Source organism: Erythrolamprus reginae, chromosome 2, assembly GCF_031021105.1.
Source record: "Erythrolamprus reginae isolate rEryReg1 chromosome 2, rEryReg1.hap1, whole genome shotgun sequence".
In the NCBI taxonomy this organism is placed as follows: domain Eukaryota; kingdom Metazoa; phylum Chordata; class Lepidosauria; order Squamata; family Dipsadidae; genus Erythrolamprus; species Erythrolamprus reginae.
The window spans coordinates 64,772,225-64,797,983 of NC_091951.1; the positions used below are offsets into that span (position 1 = coordinate 64,772,225).

Below are 25,759 nucleotides of genomic sequence, written 5' to 3' on the forward strand. Positions count from 1 at the left end.
TCTTTGTTTCTTTGTTTCTTTGTTTCTTTGTTTCTTTGTTTCTTTGTTTCTTTGTTTCTTCGTTTCTTCGTTTCTTCGTTTCTTCGTTTCTTCGTTTCTTCGTTTCTTCGTTTCTTCGTTTCTTCGTTTCTTCGTTTCTTCGTTTCTTCGTTTCTTCGTTTCTTCGTTTCTTCGTTTCTTCGTTTCTTCGTTTCTTCGTTTCTTCGTTTCTTCGTTTCTTCGTTTCTTCGTTTCTTCGTTTCTTCGTTTCTTCGTTTCTTCGTTTCTTCGTTTCTTCGTTTCTTCGTTTCCTCGTTTCCTCGTTCCCTCGTTCATTCGTTCATTCGTTCATTCGTTCATTCGTTCATTCGTTCATTCGTTCATTCGTTCATTCGTTCATTCGTTCATTCGTTCATTCGTTCATTCGTTCATTCGTTCATTCGTTCAATCGTTCATTCGTTCATTCGTTCATTCGTTCATTCGTTCATTCGTTCATTCGTTCATTCGTTCATTCGTTCATTCGTTCATTGGATTTGTTTGCTGCCCCTCTCCATGTACTCGGGGTGGCTAACATCAGTGATATAAACAGCATGTAACAATCCAATACTAAAACAACTAAAAAACCCTTATTTATAAAACCAAACATACATACAAACAAACATACCAGGCATAAATTGTAGAGGCCTAGGGGGGAAGAATATCTCAGTTCCCCCATGCCTGATGGCAGAGGTGGGTTTTAAGGAGCTTACGAAAGGCGAGGAGGGTGGGGGCAATTCTAATCTCTGGGGGGAGTTGGTTCCAGAGGGCCGTGGCTGCCACAGAGAAGGCTCTTCCCCTGGGTCCCACCAAACAACATTGTTTAGTTGATGGGACTCGGAGAGGGCCCACTCTGTGGGACCTAACTGGTCACTGGGATTCGTGCGGCAGAAGGCGGTCCCGGAGATAATCTGGTCCAGTGCCATGAAGGGCTTTATAGGTCATAACCAACACTTTGAATTGTGACTGGAAACTGATCGGCAACCAATGCAGACTGCAGAGTGTTGGTGTGACATGGGCATATTTGGGGAAGCCCATGATTGCTCTCGCAGCTGCATTCTGCACGATCTGAAGTTTCCGAACACTTTTCAAAGGTAGCCGCATGTAGAGAGCATTACAGTAGTCGAGTCTCGAGGTGATGAGGGCATGAGTGACTGTGAGCAGTGACTCCCGGTTCAGATAGGGCCACAACTGGTGCACCAGGTGAACCTGGGCAAACGCCCCCCCTCGCCACAGCTGAAAGATGTTTCTCCAAAGTGAGCTGTGGATCGATGAGGACGCCCAAGTTGTGGACCCTCTCTGAGGGGTTAGTGATTCCCCCCCCCAGGGTAATGGACGGACAGATGGAATTGTCCTTGGGAGGCAAAACCCACAGCCACTCCATCTTATCAGCGTTGAGTTTAAATCTTTTGACACCCATCCAGACCCCAAGAGCCTCCAGGCACCAGCACATCACTTCCATTGCTTCACTGACTGGACAAGGGGTGGAGATGTAAAGCATATATAAGATGGCACTATTGTTAGATAAAATGATTTTCTTTTTACTCTGAGATGGTGTGTGTGTTTGAATTTACATTCCTAACTCATTAAGAGGGCTCTTGGTGAAAGGCCTGGCATGACAAGGGAGAAATAAAGATTAATGTATTGTCTTGGTCAAAAAAAGAAAAATACATCTTTTAGATAAAAGTAAGTGAAGGAATCATTGGCATATTCTACGCAATATGTTGAGCCAAATGACTTAAAGTAACACTTGGGAATCCTTTATTCAACAGTGTAAGAATCTTCCCAATTATATAAGACAGCAGTCCCCAATCTTGCTGGCCTGGTGGCCTGGCTGGAGTAGGGGAGAGGAACCAGGCCATTTGAGCAACACCTTGATACACATACTCACAGCTCCACTCATGAGAATGGGCCAGTTCACATGCACATATGCATGCAGCTCAACTGCAAGTGGAGCTACCTGCATGTGAATGCAGCCATTCTGAACAGGCCATGGCCCATGGGTTGGGGACCCTAATGTAAGATTCACAAGACATTGAATGTTTGATATGGAGAAAAGAACAAATATCCATAGATCGTTCCGTGGTCATACAGTGTCTTTCCATACCTCCCTCCTGCTCCATTTCTTCCTGACTTTACCAAAAGCTCTTATTTATACAATGATAATCAACCATAGAGCCTCCCTACAATAGAAGTTCACCAGCTCAGAAACTGAGTGTCTTTTGAAAGGGTTGCTTGGGTTTTGAAGTAAAAGATATGACCATAAAAAGAAGGCTATTTGTCAGTTCATTTAGCTTTTTTTGCATTGTGGTAACTCAATGGGTCTACTAGGAATACTTTCCTTCACCCTTTCTCTGAAAGGGTGGTCTCTGGGTCTACTAGGAATACTTTCCTTCACCCTTTCTCTGAAAAAAAAATCAGCATTAATTGCAAAGTCATGGTGATCTTTGTCTGGCAGAAACCCTGGAAATAGAATAGAAACGTCTTGGCTGACTAAATGGATAAAGAGCACAAGATATTCCCTGAATGAAAGAGGAGGGAATCTGCAATCCACAACGAGAGACTATAAATGGAGTAAAGTTTAGTGGAGTAGGTTAGATACTTGTCCTGTGGTTTAGAGATATATGCTTAGAGTCAGCTGAAATGCTTGTACAAAGTTGATTTGTATGTGTTTTGAGTTCTCATAACTGTACTCACAATATTCTAAACCCGCCCTCCTCCATATATCAAGCTAGATCTGTTTTAGTAACACATCTACCATAAGACTATTGAAAATCACTTGTCTTTGCAGATTATCAATGGGTACTTTCTTCTTTTATGTCCTCCAATGGGCAGTTCTAGAAGTTATATGTAACAATATACGAGCTCCTCAAAAATTTGGGCATGTGAATTGAAACTGATAAAATATGTTATCTTAAGATGTGAATTTACATTAAAAATTCTAAATGGGCAAGGTTATTAATCCCTTTACTACACAAAAACCTGGCTGCCCGGATGAATATTTTATCTCTTATCTTCTCTCTGGTTAAAAACACAAAGCTGACATATTCACTGGAAACACATGTTTATAGCATTACAATATCCTTCAACAATGTCTGTAGAAGAGATAGAGGGCATTGTACGCTGACATTTTATTAGTTATTGGATGCTATGTTTGATAACTAATTGCTTTTGTTTGCATGAATTCTGGCTTGTGACCCTAATAAAGTATGGTGTGTGTGTGTGTTTGTGTGTGTGTGTGTGCTGTTGTTATTGTTGTTGTTGTTGTTGTTTTACTAGTTGGTGGACTGGGCTGGATTTATAGATTGAGACAAGGTTGGCAAGTTAGGCTGTGAGGGTGGAGATATGGATGGAGATCATATATCCATGTTGACAGGCAAGGAGAGGACAACAATAATGAATTCAATCACTAGTCTGGTGAGAATCAATTGAGTAATGACAAATACCTCTTTATTTTTTTATGCATGTTACACAGAACTTTATTTAATTTGTTGTATTTATATTTAAGAACAACCCATCTCCTTCCCGCCGCCCCAAGTCTTCGGAGAAGGGGGGCATACAAGTCTAATAAATAATAATAATAATAATTTCATATATACATGTAAGGGTTCAGAATGCAGTGCAGAATTAAAGAAGACTTAAATAAGTAGGTAATTATTTAATATTTATACTGTTTACTTATAAACAACAATATAAATTAACAGCTGACAGTCAGCTTTCGTTCCCACTGAGTTCTTCCAAAGAATCTAGGAGGTTGCAATGTGTTAGCTTAGTATATACACAGATCAAAGCAGTGTGACATTTTGTAATTGACCAATGGAAATGTTGTTAATGTGCAAATTTTCTAAGTATCATCCACACTTTTCAGAATAACAGTGTGCCAATAACTACTTTGACAATCACAACCAGTTTATGCCATAGTTTTTTTTAATTTTTATTTTCAAATCTTGATACTTTGTGATCTTCTCCAATTCTATTCTAATATCTCCTGGTATTGCCACATTAGTTACATGCAGTTTCTTCTTTTTAATTACAATTATCTCTGGTATATTATGTGCCAAGACATTACTGAACTTTCATTTTTAATCATTTTGTATCTGCTATTTTTATAAAATATCTAGTGCCACGCTTGCTATGTACTGTCTGCATACATGGTTTCACCCAGGTCTAGCTTTTGAATGGGAGAATGTTCAAATCCTATTGGTTGATGCATCTGACAGCTCTCTATAAAAGGTCTAGCTGTTAGATTGCAAATTGCTGGTTGTACTGAGAAGTTGCCAAGTAAAGAAGTTAGTTTTGAACTTTGTCTCCTGTCATTATTCCCACAATTCAGGCATCGAAGAACAGTGTCCCACCACTCCCAACCCCTCCAGTCGTCGCAGAAGGATACCATGGTCGATGGCATAGTTCCCTCTAAGCTGAGCAGTGAGCAATCGCTCACTTAAAAATCATAATCAACTCAGAGTTTTCCAAACCTGCCCAGAAGCCGAGAGGGAAAGAGTGAGAGGGAAGGAGAGAGAGAGGAAGAGAGGAAGAGAGAGAAACAGATAGAAAAAAGAGAGGAAAGAAAAGAGAAAAGAAAAAGAATGGGAGTAAGGAAGAGAGAAAGAAAATCAAAATCTATTTTGAAACTAGCTCAACTATTTAAGTGGCATTTTGATATTGATAGAGTTGCCCTATTATGAGCTCACTGTTATAGACACACAGTACAGTATTTTATTTTGAAATTCTCTGAGGCAAAACAGGGTGGGTTGTTTGTTTGTTTGTTTGTTTGTTTGTTTGTTTGTTCGTTCGTTCGTTCGTTCGTTCGTTCGTTCGTTCGTTCGTTCATTTATTTATTTATTTATTTATTTATTTATTTATTTATTTCTGTGCCGCCCAGCCTCAAAGGGACTGCCGCTCACACACTATACTTTTCCGCCCACCCCCCCAAAAAAATTAGAGGGAACACTGGTCGATGGTATCAAAAGCCTCTGAGAAGTCAAGAAGCACCAGGATAGAGGAATGTCCCCTATCCTGGGCCTGCCAGAGATCATCCAACAGTGCGACCAAAGCAGTTTCAGTACTGTAGATGGGCCTGATAATCGGCTTCATCCAAGGACCGTTGGAGCTGAAGCACCAACATCTTCTCAACAACCAAATGGGAGGTTGGAGACTGGACTGTAGTTGTTTAAGACAGCCTGGTCCAGAGAAGGACTCTTGAGGAAGGGCCGCACAAGTGCCACTTTTAAGGAAGCCAGAAGGACCCCTCCCTCAGAGGAATTGACAACCTCCTGGATCTAGCTCCATGTCACCTCTCTGTTGGCTGAGACCAGCCAGGCTGGGCATAGGTCCAATAAACTGGTGGTGGAACTTACAGCTCCAGTGGCCTTGTCCACTTCATTGTTCCATCCAGGAGGGGAGGAGTGTTATGTACTTATAGTTGCACTGGGTTTTGCCCAAGTCCAGCGTTTGAGCAGGAGAATGCTCAAACACTATTGGTTGATGCATCTGACAGCTCCTCTAAAAGGGATAGCTATCAGACTGCAAGTTGTCAGTTGCACTGAGAAGTTGACAAGTAAAGAAGTTACCTTTAAAATCTGTCTCCTGTCATTATTTCCACAACTTAGCAATGTTTTTTATTGATTATTGTTGTATTTTGCTGTATTGGGGCTTTAAGGAAGCAGTTAATTGCACAGAATCTGGAGAAATGTTTCTCAACCATGGCAAGTTGAATATGTGTGAACTTTATTTGCTTATTTGACCCCTATGACAATCATTAAATGTCGTACCACATGATTCTTGATAAATGTATATTTTATTTTATGTACGCTGAGAGCATATGCACCAAGACAAATTCCTTGTGTGTCCAATCACACTTGGCCAATAAAATTCTATTCTATTCTATTCTATTCCATTCTATTCTATTCTATTCTATTTAACATCCAGTATTTTCCAATCATCATGAAAATCCACATATCTTAAAAGCTGCCAAGGTGGAAAAACTCTGGTCTGGAAAGTTGGCTAGGGCAATACCTATAATAATAAATAGACAATCAAATTTGCCATACTTTACCAAAACACAAGTAAAGTGAAATCCATCTTGTACCAGCTGTCTTTCATTCAAATAACTTGGCTCATCGCTCCAGAAATTATATAGCTCCCACTGACATCATAACTGAAGGCAATCATTCGTCTGCAAAATTTTTCTTTCTCCTTTCAGTGAAGAGATGGATGAGAACATCACCTGAGCCTCCAGGGTCCTGAAGTTCTCTCCTCAATCTTCACATCTGTGCTGATACAGTTGTCATCGCTCTTGGCAGTATCATTTTAACTGACAAGGATTAACAGGAAAGGATAATTGTCAATGGACTTAATATATTCCCCAATAATGAAACAGACCTTAGCATAATTATTTGGTCGAGCAGCTGCCTCCTGAAAATGTACAATAAGAGTATTATGCAGACAGCAGGGAAATGTAATCTGGCACTTACAAGTCCCAAAAAGAAAAAAAAAACTTACAGATTTCCCTTGTAGTTGTGAAAGAAAGGGACTAATCTGTCTTCTTCAGCTACACAGTTATCCAAGCAATGAATCAGAATACGACGTCAGAATTTAATCCATATTATACAAAATTTCATGGCATGAAAACTCACTTCCAGAGAAATGGGCACTAGAACTATAATAATATTTGTTCTGAAAGTGAACTGCAACTAGAAATTGACCTTATTGCTTCTCTGTATTTCCCATGGAAGAAATTGTGTTCCATTAGCATTACACGGGTCTGCTTAAAAAGAACTCAGAAGCATGCAAGAAGGGAACACAATCACAGCAGCATAATCTACATAGTATTTTCTGGATAATCAATCTGTTCATATTAAGGACTCCATCAAAGAAATTACATACAGTATTTGCATAATCCCCTGGCTATTCAACTGGGCTTTCATATGATGCAATTAACCAATAGGTAGAGTCATATCATACTGTCCAAACTTTCCAGAGCTTGAATATCAGCAGTTATGAAGTTAACAATGGCTCCTAGCATGTGAAATAGAATAAAATTCAGCCTAACTGAAAACCTTGTCTCCACCTTTTGTTTGATAAAAATCACATTTTTTTTCTAGTCGTAGTTTTATATTTTTCAAAAGAAATGGCCAGGAAGTTGCAAATGATATCCTGATTACTGGAGAAAGGATAAATGTTACAGAAGCAGAAAAAAAACATTATTGGAAAGTACAGTCTTTCCTTCAGATTGCAGAAAGGGACATCAAATTAAATCCAGACAAAATGAATCTCAAACTGAGACAGGTAGCATACACAGAACAGATACTGTCAGCTGAATAATAAAATCTGATTTAGAATGGCAGAGGCAATTTGAAACAACAGGATAGCACCAAAGGATATTTACCTCAACATGCATGACTTGCTTCCTGACAAAATTCTACCAATATATGGCAGTTATAAAAGCTAGAACCAAAACAACAGAACTGACACCATAGAGTGAAACTGGACAGACCACCAGGAAAAACTATTTCAGAAATTAAACCAATATCCTAATCCAAATTATTGTCAGAAACCCTCAGACATTTTCAGGAATCACCATCAGGTATTCAAACACAGAATTCTTCATAGAAATGTCCATGAAAAACAGAAAAATTAAATGTAAGGATGAGAAAAATTAGTAGCTGTGGTATCTGGAATAAAAAATTTCCACCGGTTTTGGTTTTAGGAATCTTTTAGGACATTTCCGTCAATCATCATGATGTACCCCATCAGTTACATCTCACTATTTATAGGCTTGGTCTCTCCATTCTTCCTAAAGTTTTATAACTTTAATTTTTCTTCATTTAAACCAATATTTTATTGGTGATATCTATGTAATCTTCATGGGCCACATTTCCTGGTGCTTCCAATTGTTCTAAGTATATTGGATTTTTCTAAGGATTTTTATCATTTGACGTGACCATGCTGTTACATGGCTGAATAATATCAATCATATACCATTTCTTATTGGAACTACTCCTTGCATTTTTTAATTTGCTTCTGATCATTCAAAATGTTCCCATTTCTTAATAATAATAATAATAATAATAATAATTATTATTATTATTATTATTATTATTATTATTATTATTATTATTATTTATTAGATTTGTATGACCCCCCTCTCCGAAGACTCAGGGCGGCTCACAGCAATAATAAAAACAATGTTATAGCGAAACAAATCTAATATTAAAAAAGAAAGCATTTAAAACCCTATCATATTTAAAAACCAAACAACACATACATACGAAACATAAAATATAAAAGCCTGGGGGAAGGTATCTCAACTCCCCCATGCCTGGCGATAAAGGTGGGTCTTGAGTAGTTTGCGAAAGACAAGGAGGGTGGGGGCAGTTCTAATCTCCAGGGGGAGTTGATTCCAGAGGGCCGGTGCCACCACTACGTCATTTCCACTCCAAATGTTTTCAGTTGACCTCTGCGGGTCCATGTTAGGTTGAATTAAATAAATTTTAATTGATTAATAAAAATGACCCAACTCTGTGTCCATGTTGTTATTCCGCTTTCGCTGCAATGCCCTGCCGGCCCAGATTTGCAGCAGGGCCAGGAAAACGCGGTCCCTGGCATAGCTGTCATCTTGAATGGCCGGGATCTCATGAGATTTCACGGGATCCCAGCCATGCCTGTCATCGGCGCCGACCGATGTTGTTGTCAAGGCGGGGCCTGCCAGCCCTTTATAAAGGGCTGTGCAGGCTCAGGGCTTCCTTTTTGCCCCAGACAATGAGAAGCGAACACCCTCCCTATCTTTCAGTGTGCTAGAGGGGTCACCATTAGGGGGCTGAATAGGAATTTTGGGTGGTCTCGGCATTTTCCTGCAACTGTTTTTTCACCTATTCCACACTGTGGTGCGGGACGTATGGTTAGGGGGTGTTTCGTTAACTGATTAGTTCTAATTGGCTTACCTTTAGTCATTGGGTTGGCAGGTTAGGGGCGGAAATTGGGAGGTGTTAGCAACTGCGTGTTCTCCGTTGGGCATCCTTGGGGATGATTGGCAGATTTATCTTCAAGGGCTCATGGTGGCTTTTTAACCAGCCTGAGCAATTGGGGAGAAGTTGCCTCTGGGTCACACCCATTTCAATTGCCTTTCAGGGATTGGACGGCGAGACCTCCCACATGCCTTGCATGGCTGGGATCCAGGTGAGGGCGTGGTCCCCTTCACCTGGCTCAGCATGGAGCTACGCCCCGAGTTGCCCAGGAAGTTGTTACTACGTCATTTCCACCCCAAATGTTTTCAGTTGACCTCTGCGGGTCCATGTTAGTTTGAATTAAATAAATTTTAATTAATTAATAAAAATGACCCAGTTTAAATCCAGCTCTGTATCCGCGTTGTTATTCCGCTTCCGCTGCAAAATAATGTTGCATCATATAGAAGACTTCACATTTGCAGGTGACAGATATATACCTGGATTGAAAAAGTCTATATGGGAATGTGAAATGCATTTTTGTGGCACTCATCAATGAAAATATACTTATAAAATGGACATTCTACAAATCCATTGGATAAGATAAGAATAGATTTATTTACTTTTAAAGGAAAGCAGAATTTTACATATACAGTCCAACTTCTGGGGAATTGACCATCTACAAAATACAGGAACTAGAATTATGATCCAAAACTTAAAATCCACTTTTCCAGATATGAGATGCCTAACACATTATTTAGTAATAAGATTATTTTCTACCACTATGATGTCAATCAAAGGAGACAAGTGGATCAGAGGCCTCTCCATTTGAAATTAAGGTGCCTCTATGATGATAAGGTTCAGCTTCAAAATGAAAATGTTACCAAATCAATAGGATGAATTGCTATCAAGAAATTATTCTTAAAGAGAAAGTACATAATTATAAAGTTAGACATCTGTGCTCTCAAAGGAGAAAAAGCTGTTATAGCATGATATATCATAGTGTCTGCTGTAATATGTAACACCAGAGACCAATCCACAAGGAGTGGCATGAAGCCAAAGTTTTAATCAACGTGAAAAAGGTCAAGAATTAAAGCTGCTTCTCTTCTAAAGAAATCAACATATCTCAAGAACTTTGTGACACAGAATTTGAGGCTTCATCACAGGTGTTTGCAGTTTTTAACCTTTTAATCTTAGGTAGAAGAGGGTATGAAAAGTTTAGAATTGTAAATAGTTATAATAATTTCAATTTTACTAAAATAAATATATAAAAAACCAGGAAGATTATTATCAGGTGAAATAAGAACAGTTAGTTCTGTGATAGAATTTATTAAGAGACTTATACCAGGATACGTAAAATGACCAACCTCTGAAGTAATTGAAGAATTTGTAATGAATAATATACCACTATACACAAAAACTTCTTCACAGATCTTCACAATTACTTTTATGCGAATGTTCTAGTGCAGGGTTGTCAAATTCCCAACCCAATCTGGCAGTGTTTTCGGCTGGGGGGGGGGGGGGCTTGAGCCAGGATGACAGGTATGGCGAAGTAGCGTGGAGGAATGGGAGGCTCAAGCCGGTGGTGGCGGCGGTGGACCGCCTTTGTGTTTTTGACTGGGGGGGGGGTAGGAGGACCTTCCTGACTCCTTCTCCCCAGTGCTTTGTCCAGGATGACAGGCAGGGCGAAGCAGCATGGAGGAATGGGAGGCTCAAGCCGGCAGCGGCTGCAGCAGACCGCCTTTGTGTTTTCAGCTGGGGGTGGGGCAGTAGGACCTTCCTGACTCCCTCCCCCCAGCACTTCGCCCAGGATGACAGGCAGGGTGAAGTGGCGGGGAGGACTGAGAGGCTCAAGCCTCCTTTGGCGGTGGCAGCCCGGCTTCTGGGTTTCTGAGTTTTGGGCTTGCATGCATTAATTGCTTTTCCATTGATTCCTATGGGAAATATTGTTTTGTCTTACGAACTTTTAACCTTACAAACTTCGTCCTGGAACCAATTAAGTTCATAAGACAAGGTATCACTGTACAAGGTTTCACTGGTTCTTATGAAAGCAGCCTAACAGAGAACAAACATACTAAAAAGAGAAGTGTTATATGTAATTAGCAATAACATAATTAACCTTGTGCATATACTGTAGAACCAGGAACAGATCATTCTATAGTTGAATCTATCAGAGCAATGTTTGTCCTTTGTTCTTCTGCCCAGCCCCATTTTTAATGCTTGCTTTAATCTACATATCTAATTGCTATATTATTTTCAACATATGTATGTTTATGTATGAATATAGGTGTCATGTCCTGGGTTACCAGTAGGGGGAGACATTTGGCGGGATTGTTCTTGTGTTGCCATTGGTTAGTTGGAGAGTATAAATATCCTGTCAAATACGTTGTTACCTCAGTTCGGTGTTAAATAAAGTTGAAGTTGTATTTGCTGTGGCTGTCTGGTGTCTTCACTACACTGGCAACCGTTTAATCAGCTTGGGCATATTAGAGCCGGTTGACCAGGCAAAATGGGAAACCCCTTTAGTGGTAGCCATTAAACAAGACGGATCCGTGCGTTTATGTGGGGACTATAAATGCACTGTAAATAGAGCGTTGGCACACCATTCCTACCCTGTACCAATGGTAGCCCATCTATTACATTCATTGGAAGGGGGGAATATTTTTGCGAAAATTGACCTGTCCCGCGCATACCAGCAGTTAGCGGTGGACCCTGAGACAGCTGATATACAAACCATCATTACCCACCGGGGGGCCTTCCGTTGTACTAGATTACAATTCGGTATCAGCTCTGCTCCTGGAATATTCCAGGGGCTTATGGAGCGGTTATTGTACGGAATTCCGGGAACTCTGCCATATTTCGATGACGTGATCGTAGCGGCATCATCCCGCTCGGAGTTATTAGAGAGAGTCCGGACTGTACTTCACAAGTTCCAGGAAGTGGGGTTGCGAGTCAAAACAGGGAAGTGTACTTTTGCGTCTCACAGCGTGGAATTCTTGGGTTTCCTCATCGATAGCAGAGGAATTCACCCTACCCCTTCCAAAATAAGAGCTATTACTGAAGCTCCTGAACCAAGGTCCAAAACTGAATTACAATCTTTCTTGGGGTTGTTAAATTTTTATGCAATGTTCCTTCCTCACAAAGCCTCGATAGTAGAGCCTTTGCATAAGTTATTGGCTAAAGGAATGCCGTGGCGTTGGGGAAGGTCGGAGGCGAGCGCATTCATGGCCATAAAAGAGGTTCTGGTATCGCATGAGGTTTTAGTACAGTACAGCCCAAAATTGCCATTAGTATTAACTTGCGATGCATTCCCCTATGGTGTGGGCGCAGTACTAGGACACCGTTTGCCTTCTGGAAAAAAGGCTCCTATAGCATTTTATTCAAGGACTTTAGGTCGACCGGAACGGAATTATGGGCAATTGGATAAGGAAGCTTTGGCGTTGGTGGCAGGCGTCAAACGTTTCCATCATTATTTATATGGCCGCCAGTTTCAATTGGTCACGGACCATCAACCCCTGTTGGGTATACTGGCAGGAAATAGACAAACACCCGAAATTCTTTCCCCTCGTTTAAATCGATGGGCTATGTTCTTAAATAATTATTCATATGATTTGATCTACCGGCCGGGTCGTACCATTCCCCACGCGGATGCGTTGAGCAGATGTCCATTACCCGAGCCTGTATCAGATCCAGCCCCAATTTCTACAGTGCTGGCCGTAGAGTCGTGTCCAATCAGGGTATCAGCTACTACTATTGCTTCCGAATCAGCGAAGGACTCTGTCCTCTCTGTAGTCATGTCGTGGATTTTACGGGGATGGCCAGCATATTGCATTGAGCCATACTGGGTCCGCAGGAAGGAACTGTCTGTATTAAGGGGTTGTGTATTGTGGGGCTCAAGGGTAGTTATTCCCCCAGTTCTTCAGTCTAAGGTTTTGGATTTGGTACACATCGGCCACCCCGGAGTAGTCCAGATGAAAGCGTTGGCTAGGGGCTATATTTGGTGGCCGGGGTTAGACAAGGCAGTGGAGAGTAAGGTTGCTAGTTGTCAACCTTGTCAACAAACCCACGCTGCCCCTCCTGCAGCCGCCCCTGCACAGTGGGAAAACCCTAATATGCCATGGTCCAGGTTACACATCGACCTTGCAGGCCCAGTTGATGGCAAGATGCTTTTAATAGTAGTAGATGCGTATTCGAAGTGGGTGGAGGTTAAAATTATGTCATCTACGACAACAAAAGACATAATCAGGGGGTTATCAGCTCTGTTCTCAACCCATGGGTACCCAGACGTCGTCGTATCAGATAACGGCCCTCAATTTGTGTCAGGGGGTTTTGAAGCCTACCTAGTGGGGTTAGACATACGACACGCTAGAACTGCCCTGTGGCACCCTGCCAGAAATGGAATGGCGGAAAGAATGGTGCGCAGCACTAAAGATATGCTTGCTAAAATAAGACAAGGCACGCTGCAAGAGAGAATCGATGAATTGTTATAGGCACAACACACCACCCCATGCACCTCCACCTCGAAGGACCCCTCAGAACTTTTGATGGGTCGGAAATTGCGAATCGTGTTAGACAGACTCCATCCTTTGTACACCGAACCAGAACGAGAAATTGTGGCGGCAAGAGTTTTTAGGGAAGGGGACCTGGTTTTTGCCAGAAACTTCATGGGTTCACCTCGATGGGTTGAGGGTGTTGTTCGCGGTACCCGGGGACCTCGGGCATATACAGTGGCGTTGCCTGATGGAAGAGAGTGGCATGGTCATGTGGATCAACTTAGGGCCAGGTCGGCTGAATTACCAAACCCTAGGGGGAAGGATAAAGACCCAGTAGGTTCAGGGGACAGTCCTTGTTTTGAGTTTACTGACCAGGAAGAGGGTGAGTTGCACACAGTCCCTCCCCAGGTGCCTACGGGCAGCGTCGGCAATTTCCCATACTTATCCAAAGCAGTGTGCCCTACTGACCCGACAGGAGAGGCCGGTGAGGTGGCCGATGGGGAACAGGATACAGGGGGCCCCCATGAGAGTCCAAGAGTGACCGTTAGTTATGACAGCTCGCCCCGTTGTTCAGGGCGTATCAGACGTAGACCAGCATATCTGGAGGATTTCATATGCACCCCCTAGGGGAAAGGGGTGTCATGTCCTGGGTTACCAGTAGGGGGAGACATTTGGCGGGATTGTTCTTGTGTTGCCATTGGTTAGTTGGAGAGTATAAATATCCTGTCAAATATGTTGTTACCTCAGTTCGGTGTTAAATAAAGTTGAAGTTGTATTTGCTGTGGCTGTCCGGTGTCTTCACTACAATAGACATATACAATATATACTACATGCATATATAAGTGAAAGAGAACCAATGTAGTATTTTGGGTACCTGAACCATAGGTGGAGAGACCAGGTTGTTTGCAAATCTCATTCCTGGAAGCTCATGAGTGATTTAGGAGTAGTCATTATCTCAGTTCAATATATTTTACAGTTCAATCTACTGTACCTTACAGAGGCATCAGGATGTATGCTACTCGGTAATGGATTTCAATTGCTGGTTCAAAGACGTGCGCATGTGCGCAGCTTCAAATTGCCCATGATGATGTCTAGGCAGGTGGGCAGAGCCTCCTACCACTGCCGCTGCTGCCCATCCAAACTGGGGCAAACCAATAGCAATCCACTACTGATGCTACTTGAGTTGTTGAATGAGAAGTGTGATATAAATTTAATAAAGCTGGAAACAGAAGCTGGAAAAAGAACATATATATCATTCAGTTGTTTTGTCTTATAATATAATTAACTCTCCCCTTTAGAAAAATCTAACTTTTTATTCAGTACATTAACACAATATCTTTTTATAAAAATTAGAACATTATTTTTTTTTCTATTTTACTTAATATAACAATTATTGTCTACTTTTCTTGCCTATTTTGTCACTGGTTTGCTTGTTTCCATTCCAACCCACCCACCTAACCTGAACTGTAAACGCTATTTGGGGTTGAAATGAAGCTGCTGCTTGCCGGTCTGTCTTTATTGCATGTTTGAAATTCTGTGTGGAGTTGAGTTGAATTGAAACCACTGCTAATAATTTATAATAACTAATAAAAATTAGTCACAGCTAATAACATAAAGTGTTAGTGCACATATGTTCATACAATACGTTCTCATTAGGCTATTCCTTTTTGAAGTAAGCAATATCATACATATAATAGATACGCAAAAAAAGAAAAGGAAATACTGTATATGGTAGCTAAATATAGTTTATACCTACACCATACTTCTAATCTTGCAAAGAATTCTTGTTTGCCCAATGACATACAGTCCTTCATACATAGCAATTTGATTTTTTTAAAAGCTATTCACTCTTTTCTTTGGGGTCTTCAGAAATTTTATCCACTCCATGCAACCATAACTTCCTCAGCCTTCCCTTTCCATTCAATCCATTTGTTTTTTCTTATGTTTGTTTTATGGTTTGATACTTATTCTATTTATGTGACCAAACTTCTAAAACATACTATCTTACTAACTGTTCCCTCATGCCTGAATACAATTCATATTCCTTAAGTACCCATTTATTCTTATACCTATTTTTTTCCTGTATTCTTACAGATACTTTTCAGGTAAACCATTCCCACTGCATTGAAATTGTGCTTATATTTCTTCCAGCATACCCAATTCTCCTTTCATATAACTACATGAACAGAAGTGTGTTCTTCTGTAAATAATGTAAATAGCATTATGCACGCAGTGGAGATGGATCCTAACTATGTATGGTGTTTCAACTATGTTTTTTTAATGTAATTAAAGCCTTAATTTGACAATTGAAGCTTTTATTAAAAATCTAAATAATAACATGGTATCACAATTACAATATTTTCAGAGAAGATTCCTTTCTGGAGAAGTTTGGGATGTTCAATTACAGGCCTCATTGCTTCTGTACTGTATTTAACTTAAATGTCAGAATCTAATAAACAAATCTAATGTTTACTGCTGCTCATTGGGCTGCTTATCTTTGATGATAGAAATCTCTATTATACTTCAGGTGCACTGAATAATTTGTCTATTCTTTTTGGAAACAGGTTCTGCTCCATGATATATTCCTACAGATAGCAAACAAAGCAGATAGTTAATGAGTAAAAGGAAGTTTTAAAGAAAGACTCCTAAGGAACAACAGCTTAAGTTAATTGAAGCAATCATTTCAGCATCGCTCATAGAAATTGATGTGATCTGGTTAGACGGGTATATCCAGAGAGACTTTACTTTGGTCTTCTTTGAGACAGATACCTTTTATTCTTCTAAGACTGCAAGAATGCATATTTCATGGAATGCATGGTTGAACTGCTTAACATAGCTTAGTAGGACAAAATAAAATAACAGGGTATGGTATTTTCTGGATTCTGTTCTCCAGATCCCTTTTCTTTTTTGCAATGAAAGATATATAAAATGTTAATCATAGACTTTCCTCCAGCTTCTTAGACATCATACTTAAACAAGTGGCAGAGACACTTGGCTGGAAATTCATATTCAGTTCATGCAGCCTAACCTGTCAATCACCCTTGGCACTTAAAGAGCTAAAAAGAGATAAGCAGGATTGTGATCTGTAAGATTAACCCTTAATCTTCATGAGATGAAACTTTGATACAGGTAGAAAAAAAAGAAACAGAGAAGATGTGTGTGTGTGTGTGTCACATTTTTACTGATAATGAAAAGGAAGGGAGACTAGTATAGATTTATTTCAAGCTTATTTTGCTAGCCATACCCTTAGATATTTAAAAGGCATGTTACTTGCCTTTGTACAACTGATTTTAACCTAAATAGTCTCTTAAACTGGACTTTGGGTCACACAAGCAAGAAGAGATAGACAATTGTTTATTTTTCAAGTGTTGCATATAGGGCCAGTCAAGGTAGGCAAAAGGATACCTATTCACTATCTTTTGAATATCTCAGAGAATTTTATGCCTGATTGATTTACAAAATCAGTTATTTTCCTCTATCTGAAGGGCAGTGGGGGGGGGAATTCATCATGTTTCTTTTAGCTAGCATCCCTAAATAAGTACTACTAAGTACTGATTGAATTGTGAATAAATACACAATTCATAAATACATTTTTCAACAAACATTACAAGTCATAAACACTGGGGTCCTCTGTTTATACTATTGTCCAAATTGATGGCCATTTACAGTATATTGTTATGTCAAAATATCATTTTTGTTTTCCTATCAATTTATATAATTGGTACAGTATTTATCATCCAGGCTTCTTATTGCATTTTATTGTGTGCATATGAATTATTTTATTTTATTTTATTTATTCATTTTGTCAAGTAAGTATTGTAATTTACATAGATATAATGCTGTTTATATACATAAGATGGGTACTGATATGCATGCCCCTTACTGACCTCTTAGAAATTGGGTGAGGACAATGGGGGACGGTCTAAGGGTAAAGTTTGCAGGTTTGGTGACAAGACTACAGAGGCAGGTAGTGAGTTCCAGGCATTACCCCCTCAGTTGCTAAAGTCATATTTCCTACAGTCAAGTTTAGATGAAATAGTTGACAAGGAGGACATTGTAGCAGATTATTTTATGAGCTGTGCAGTGAGCTTTGGCACTTAGGACATTTGATAGGAGTATTCCAAGGTCTTTAACAGAGTAAGGTTGTCTGCAAGGTCTTGTTTATTCAGCTTGTATTTGGTGTTCTGATTCTTTTTGCAAATGTGTAGGACAGAGCATTTTTTGGTTGAGATTTGGAGTTGTCAGATGTATGACCATTCAGACACAAAGTCAAGGTCTTTTTTGAGAGTAGCTGTGTTATCCGTGTTGAAAAGTTTGACACTGTCAGCAAACAGAACACAGTTGCTTTTAATGTGATCGCAAAGGTCATTTATATAGAATATGAAGAGTGTTGGTCCAAGTACGCTGCCTTGGGGGATGCCTCTCTTAACCGGAACAGGATTAGATATGGTGCTCCCTGTTTTGACAACTTGTTGTCTGTTTGATAGGGATGCAGTTATCCAACTATGGAGGGATCTTAAGATTCCATAGGATTTGAGTTTTAGAAGTCATGAACCACTGAGTCGAAGTGTTTGTTTGTATGTTTTATATAATTTATATTCAAACAGCCACTCAGAGTCTGTTTTGGAGTGAGCGGCATATAAATGCAATACATACATACATGCATACATACATACATACATACATACATTATGCCACCCAACTCCCGAGGGACTCTGGGCACCAATGAAGTTTAATTTCATTGTTCCTTGTATGTATATACTTTTGTATACCCATTTAAAAACATCTCATTTTGAAATTACAGGAAGATAAATTGTTAATTTTTTTTCTGGAATCAACTACATACAGGGATATGTTTTTAAAATGTATGCTTGTATAATGTATATTTGTGTGACACGTATAATAGAAAGCTACCATCTGTGCAGTCAGCATCTAGTATTAAGTTTTGCACTGCATAATTATTTGAATCTATTATCTGGCCAAAATTACAGTAACAGAATATTTCTATTATTGTTAAGCTTTCTCTCTAGTTTGGATGTTTTAAGAAACTGAGTACTTAGAAAAGAGCACGCACACACACACATTTTGATTTTCCTGTTGGAAGTGAGATCTGCCTCCATCATTTTGTCCTTTCAAAAGGGCCTTAAAACCTGGTTCTGGTAGCTGGTCTGGGGCTTCAATGGTTGTATTCTATACTAGGGGTGGCTGATGGGATAAAGAGATGATTTCCACCCATGTGTTGCCCATCCTTTGGATTTTTGTCTCTTCTTTAGTATTTTTTAATTTTAATAATTTTATTAACTTTTTATCATACTGTATACTCCACCCAGAGTCACTTCATATAAATGTAATAAACAAACAAATGGAAGAATTTGAAAACTTCCAAAGATTCAAAGAGATCTGTTATGACTCTTTTAAAGGAGTCATTGCCCCCAAACATAGAGCTGAGCCTTTATTTATTCATTCATTCATTCATTCATTCATTCATTCATTCATTCATTTATTTATTTATGAAGGAACCGCTGACCTTCAGATCTACAAGTCAGCTTCAGTGGCCTGCAGTACAGCACTCTACCTGTTGTGCCACCCCGGCTCATATCTATAAAAATAGTTGCACATTTCTACTAGTATTATATTTCCAGAAATTTCTGGCACATAGGCTCTGATTGACTGCAGTAATCAATTAAATATTCAATCTAAGCAACACAAGTTTTCTTTTCTATAATTAAATAGGAGCTGACTCAATCCTACCATTAGGATTGAGTCTTCTTCTAAAAATACTTCTAAAAATCTTATTAAACTAGATGTGTGCTGGTAAGACCCCTAAACTGCACTTCATGAGTATGTTTCTTCTAAGTCATAAGTTTTAGTTTGGATCTACTCAATGGAAGCTTTATTGCTTTAAATAATGCTTTACTGTTGGCCTTATTTGTGGGAAGTATAATAAAAGTGTCTGGATGGAAAAAATAGATGACACTATTGTATAATTCAATTTAAAAACTGCATATTTATTAATATGTAGCATTTTATAAAAATATGCATTGTGGGAAATGCATCATGTGTGATTAATTGTTTGTGTTCTTTTTATCTAAGGATTCTGTAGGGGATCTTATGACAAGAAATATTCAGCTAAATCATGCTGGAAAATACAGGTGCACTGTGCAAACATTGATGGACAATCTATCAGCATCAGCAGAAATAATTGTAAGAGGGAAGTCTATAAACTCTAAAAATTTAAGCTAATTATATACCAATGCATAATACACTTACTTTTTAGAGAAGCTGGTTAAATTAAATATGCATAACTAATGATCTATAGCTCAGATATGTGTCCTACTGTTATATATTCCCTTGAAATTAAAATTTGCTCTATAGGCAATTGACTCTTTTATATTGAAAATGTATGTTGCCCTAAAGGCTGACCTATAAATATTAGAGCCAAGAACTATTTAATCTTGAATCGTATAATGAAAACTGGAATGGAAAGGGCAACTGAAATTTTATTTGGCTTAGATATAATTGTTTGGATATGATTGGGAAAGAAAGCCATTCCAAAGGGTACCAGTAAAGAAACAGGTATGAACACTGATAGTCGGCTTCATGGCAGAAATAATCTTGAAAATTTAATATGTCATGTTCCTACTATAACTTAAAATTCATTCACATATCCTGTAGGCAGCAATTACAGGATCCCATGTATTCTGGCAGATATGATAATAATTGATTCATTCCATATCAACTGGAAGTAGCAGAATGACTAGGAATGCAGATTTGGATTTTAGTGCTTATTTCATTTACAAAACCCATTGTTTGCTGGGGAATTCTGGGACTTGCAAGCCGTACAGTTTAAAGTTGACATGGCCATGAAACACTGATATAATATGTTGCTTTCAGTCCCAAGACTATTGAAGGGACTTTATAGCTAAAAACAGAAGGGAATTATTTTGTGTGATTGCCTAAGAAGTGGAGAGAAAAGTCCATGGTATAGCTTAGACTACATTATTTTGAGAGGGATGGGGAATTGCTAGCAAAGGAGACTGCTGAACTGCAGTCCAGGTTCTCCTGGTGCACCAGTTGCGGCCCTATTTGGACAGGGAGTCATTGCTCACAGTCGCTCATGCCCTCATCACCTCAAGGTTCGATTACTGCAATGCTCTTTACATGGGGCTACCTCTGAAAAGTGTTCGGAAACTTCAGATCATGCAGAACGCGGCCGCAAGAGCCATCATGGGGTTTCCTAGATTTGCCGAAGTCTCTGCAACACTCTGTGGCCTGCATTGGCTGCCTATCAGTTTCCAGTCACAATTCAAAGTGTTGGTGATGACCTTTAAAGCCCTACATGGCATTGGACCAGAGTACCTCCAGAACTGCCTGCTACCGCACAAATCCCAGCGACCGGTAAGGCCCCACAGAGTTGGCCTTCTCTAGGTCCCATTGACTAAACAATGTCGTTTGGCGGGCCCCAGGGGAAGACCCTTCTCTGTGGCGGCCCCAGCATTCTGGAATTAACTCCCCCCAGAGATTAGAACTGCCCCCACCCTCCTTGTCTTTCATAAATTACTCAAGACCCATCTATACCACCAGGCATGGGGGAGTTGAAACACCTTTCCCCCAGGCTTTTTTATATTTATGTTTGGATATGTATGTGTTGTTTGCTTTTTAAATATGATAGGGTTTTTATGTGCTTTTTAATATTAGATTTGTTTTTGCTAGAATATTGTTTTTATTGTTGTTGTGAGCCGCCCTGAGTCTTCGGAGAGGGGCGGCATACAAATCTAATAAATTGAATTGAATTGAATTGAATTGAATCTCCCAGTCAGCATGACTTCTTTTTCAGATATGCCAAGTATTGTTTTTCATCAGTTTCTAAGCCTGGATATGAAAGAATCTTTCAGAATCAAATATTATTTTATGTAGGTACTCATGTGAGATGTTTCAGCCCTTAGGGTACACGCCACATGGTTGAAGGGAATTCCCCATGTTTATTTTGAGCAATCCCCTTTAATCAGGCACATTAGTACATTGGTAGTTCACCAGTAATCACTAAACCACAAAGAACTTCAAACAATTGTACTAAAATAATATGGATGTCAAGACTCTGAATAATGAACCCAAGCAAATCAGAACTCTGAGATTAGAACCCTTCTCAAATGTTTTCTTTATTGAGTACATAATATTGGCGCAGCTTCAAAGGAAAATCAACTCTAAATCTTTCCCACAGTTTCAGTATAATTAAACTAGGAAATAACCCCAACCTCAAGTGTCACAGGTCACTTTGGCCAATTGCCAGTAGAGAATACCATGGTTCTCATGAGAAAGCTCTCTGTTGTGTCTAATAAAGTATTCCAACCTGTTATCTTCCTTCCCCTTTTGTGTGGCTAAGGAAGAGACAAATGGCTGCTACCAAGTTCGATTCAAAGTTGACAATGGATCTTTTGTTTTAATAAGGCACTCCTGGCCCACCAAAAGATTTTTATTAATATTGATTGTTTCTTCATTACTTATTTGTCCCCTATGACAATCATTAATTGTTGTGTCACATGATTCTTGACAAATCGATATTTTCTTTTATGTACACTGAGAGCATATGCACCTTGACAAATTCCTTGTGTGTGCAATCACACTTGGCCAATAAAGAATTCTATTCTATTACTATTCTATTACTATTGACTATGTATCTAGTACAACTGCACTGCTGAATTGGAAACCAGGAGCAGAAAACAACAGTCCTGTCCACACCTACACAGTTAAGACAAGGACCCCTTTTTCAGTAGTAATCTACAGAAAAATAAATGCCGCATGTTCAAGTAAGTGGGTATAAGGAGTACTTGACTTACAACCATTCATTTAGCAAACGTTTGAAGTTTACAATAGCAATTTTAAAAAGTGTCTTACAGCCAGTCCTCATATTTTCAACGGTTGCAGGATCTCCAATGTTGCAGAATCAAACTTCAGGCATTTGGCAACTGGCAGGTTGCAGCATCATTTGATCACCATTTGCAATCTTCCCAGCTGGCTTCTGACAAGCAAAGTCAACAGAGAAAGCCAAATTGGCTTGATTCACTTAATTGCTATGATTCACTTAACAACCATAACAAAAAAAGATAATGAAATTGTACACACACCCTTAATAATCTTCTTACCTAACAATGGGATTTCTGGTCCCAATTATAAATCATAATTCACAAGTCATAAATCGAGAACTACCTATATAGGGTTGCAGACTATACAAAGTCACTTATGAATGTCTATTGCTTCAGATTAATTTCAGTGAGGTGATCTATGACAGAGAAATTAGTTATATCACAGTGACAGCTAGGTGTATTTTCTAGGAGCAGCTATCCTGATATGTGTCAAAAGCAAGCTGCAAATCTCCATGGAGCTAGACTATCAGCATAATCCCTTCCTTGGTCTCAACAGACTATTTCTCCATTTATTTGTAGATACAATCATGCTTAGTTCAAATAACAACATATTGGAGCCAAAAAGTATTGTTTGCTTTATTATTCTTTCCCCATAGCTAGCTATGGTGATGTAAACCACCATGTGACTTTGATTTTCAAATTATCCTCTTCTTTCCTAACAATGAGATTTCTGGTCCCAATTATAAATCATAATTAATAAGTCATAAACCGAGAACTACCTATGTAGGGTTGCAGACTATACAGAAGCCATGCATGCATATAACAGATATGTGTGTTTTTCTCTCTCCCACAGTGGCACCCACAAATGTGAGCGGAGGTGGTGGTAGCCGATCTGAACTTGTCATCATGTGGGAGGTAATTTGTAAATCAATCTCAGGTCTTGAAGATGGAACATATAAGACAACTTTAATAAAATCACTTTGTTGTGTATTGTTAGCAATTTAGAGGAGTAAACTGAGAGAAATGTTGTAAGGGTATTTGGATGTCATCTATAGTCCTCTTATCATTGCTATGAGAAGACAGCTTAACATTCCAGTCTGAGTGTTTAATGCATGAAACAATTTTAGTTGCTCCTAGGTCCTTTTACCCTTGTTATTTTGGAATATAATGCTGGTAATTTGAATCTTTTCATACATTTTTAAAAAAGATAAGTCCTTTCACTAACAAGTATCATTATATAAGAATGTTTCGATGGCAAATAGATGATTCATGTATAAAAACTTCAACCTAAATTTATTTGCTAGTAAGTTCTAATGAAATCCACATTCATTTCTAGCTATCTGTGACTTTCAAGAATTGTAAAGAAACCTGCCAGCAAGGATAACCTAAGGTATTTCCATGGCTAAGAACTGATGCATCTCTTTTTCATTCACATATGCTGATTAGACTCCTATTTAGATTTGTTATGTCTCCCTGCTAATGGGACAATGTTCTGTAGAGCTTCTGGTTTTGTTTTGTTTTTGACTGCATAGAGAACATGTCACCCATGTCTCTATGCTTAATATCTTAGTGGTAACTCTTACCTGTCAAAGTCAAATCAGCAATTCTCTTGCATTATGGCAAGTATGGCCTGCTTTTCAGCAAACAGGAATAACAATGTCTGCAACTCTGTACCGCATGTTCTCTATAGAATCTATGAAGTTTAATTTTCAAGGTTGCTTTTAAATAGCATGGCCAGTTGAACACTTAGTGTCTGTACATTACATTATTGCATAATACTGCTTCCATCTTGAAATTTTCCATTTTTACTAAAATGTAATGTTTTTTGTGTATTTGACTTTAAATGCCAACCAAGAATAGAACTGGGGGACTTACCCATATTTATCTATCTACTTCTTTTTCACCTTTATTGTAGTCATTACATATTAAAACATTTTAGGGAAAAATTGTTTCAGACCTCTATGTGACTTTGTTTCTATATCAGCCCTGACACAGCTGGAATTGACACAAACCAGTCTCTCCTTGAGAAAAATGTTTTGTAGTGATTGTGAGAAATTGTGAGCTACAATTTTTAAAGTTCTTTTTTTCCTGGGAAATAAAAAACCTCCCAACCCACTGTATTCTGGATCTGAACTTGCTGCTCAAAGTTTATTTATTTTGAACTACCCTATCAAATTCTCTTTAGAGCAGCTGAAAGGCCAAGTTGAGGTTAGAGCATTCTGGTGAAAGTCTATTTATGTTATCCCTAGAGTTAACATCAAATTGATGGCACCTAATCAATCACAATCAAATAAACATATTACAGTGCCATAGATCTTTCAACTTGGGACTTCCTGGACGAAGCTGCTAGGAATTATATTCTAGCAATACTTTGGGACCAATAGTTCCTTGAACCCGCCTGCTAAAATTAAATATGTAATTATGAACAACAACAATTAAAACATTCACATATTATTTTCTCATTTAGTTTAAGCTTCATTCTTTTGTTTGATTTCCCCCCCCTGGATTAAGTATACTTTTTAGGGTAGGGATCTGATATTTTACAGAATGGATAACAATATACATATAGAAATAAGAATGAAAAATAATGTTGATTGGAGAAGAACCAATATGCTGAGAATGAATTTTAGTATGATGAAAGTGGTATCACTTTTTAGCTGATGGATTCAGGAATAACCTAAATTTTACATAAAATATTTTATATACACCTTAAATTGTATATATTCCATACACATACCATTTTCTAAGTCTAAAAGAAAAGCAGACACAAGAAACACATTTTCCTCATTCCTTTCAAATTTTCTATTTGTACTGATAATAATTAAAATTCTGTGTTGCATATTTCTTTTAATAAATTTCACAAGGTCAGTTTCCCCAATGCTGTTATGATTATGTGCCATCATGTTGTGGTCAATTACTAGCAACAACACAGATAGATTTTCTCTGGAATGTTTTATCCCCTGTCTGGTCCTTTACGCTTTCCAAAACTACTTCCATTGTCACTGTAATTCTCTCCACCTTGCTACCCGTCATCCTTTCCTTCTTTTTCCTTTCACCTTTCCCAACATTACAGATTTCTCAGGAGAGCTAGGTCTTCATTTAAGTGCAACTTTGCAGAGGATTAAATTCCATTAAAACCTGTTTGACAGAAAGTTTTGTTTCATTACCATGCATTCTTTCTATTCACTGTCAAGAGCATTCCAATTTAAAAGCCAGTCAGACTGAATGAAGTACAGACATCAAGGACAAATAATTTTCCACAAACACTACAAAAAGTAGATGTGTTTATTGGCACTGGTTACTCTGATGTAATGTTTCTCACCCTTGTCAACATTCAGATGTGTGTAGGGGATGATGGGCAATACTGAGAGTGGCTGGAGAATTCTGGGAGATGATGTCAACACATCTAAATGTTGCCAAGGATGAGAAACTCTGCTCTGGTGGA

The 25,759-nt window shown here is 38.8% G+C and overlaps 1 pseudogene; it reads left to right on the plus strand.

Annotated features, from left to right (window-relative positions):
- LOC139159405 (contactin-6-like) overlaps window positions 1–25,759 on the plus strand; it is a 138,421-nt pseudogene that overhangs the window by 93,838 nt on the left and 18,824 nt on the right.